Consider the following 1267-nt stretch of genomic DNA (forward strand, 5'->3'; position numbering starts at 1 on the left):
TGTGTATAGCCGTAGATTAAAAATAGTAGGAAACAAGTTTCTTTTTAAATAATTAGTAAGCTGTCAATCATGCGGTCGAAGTAAGAAAAAAGAAGCGATCATTGGTCTTCTTTAGCTAACAGAATTATCTTTTATCTTTATCAGTCAAGCGTTCGATTCTCCTCGTTTAATTACTTTAATTCTTACTTGCGAAAAAGGGAAAATCGAGCAGTAGTATGTTCGTACTTATCAGTACTTATCAAATTATATTGAAAGAAGAAGAGCAGAATAATCTTTTCCTCTCTTCGGCCACATATATATTAGTAATAATGCATATATATGCACGTGTTAAAAGATAAAAGACAATTTTTTAATTCACGGAGGATAAGTGTAAAGATGAATATATCCCACTGTTATAATAGCAACTGACAAAACAATTATCATACTGTTCTGCTTTATAAAGTTTATTACATAAAAAGAGTATACTTTAATTTATTGTTTATCCGTTTCAAAATTCTGCATCTTATGGAGCTATGGCTTATACCATATCAGGGCTGACCAAGTTAAAGGATAGAGTTGAAAACTAAAGGAGCACACATGCCCCAGTAAATGATTTACAAATCTGTTCGTCAAATCCATAAATTTGAATTCGTGAATTTTTGGCATGCGCCCGAGGAAAAGTTTGTCACCAGTGTCACCATTGGTATACAGTGGCTACGGCTACGTGTGACACACAAGGTGTCCAGTATTTGGTATTCGGTATTAATCGTAAATTGCAAGATTACAGACTAAACAGAATAAGAGGTACTAGTGGAATAGTCTCGGAAAGCCCTGCTGTGGTGGATGTACGAACCATGACCCTAACATTACAAATTGATAATTAATATGCAAACGGTTACACATTGATAAATTAATAGCCTAAATTATGGTTAACGAACACAACATTTATAAACAAACATTTGTTAAAAATCAGTAAAGTACATTTGAAAAAATTTATTTGACAATTTATACTCGTTATAAGAAAAAAATTACGATACTTCTTTTTAAATGAAAAATAAGTCATTGCATTTCTGTATGTGTGTAATAGGAACTCTCCATACTTAATTTCATTCCTATTAGTTTTCATTTCGTTTCATTTTTAATTCATCATTATCTATTTGTCACATTTATAAAATTCTTTCTCTGATTCCCATAAATGCATACATGCATCTTCGATACTCTGTTTTGCTGGACACAAAAAATTAATGCTATTTACGCTTACTACAAACTTTTATGTAACAAATACATG

Source organism: Ceratina calcarata, unplaced genomic scaffold (genome assembly GCF_001652005.2).
Source record: "Ceratina calcarata isolate Rehan_Ccalc_2016 unplaced genomic scaffold, ASM165200v1 scaffold486.2, whole genome shotgun sequence".
In the NCBI taxonomy this organism is placed as follows: domain Eukaryota; kingdom Metazoa; phylum Arthropoda; class Insecta; order Hymenoptera; family Apidae; genus Ceratina; species Ceratina calcarata.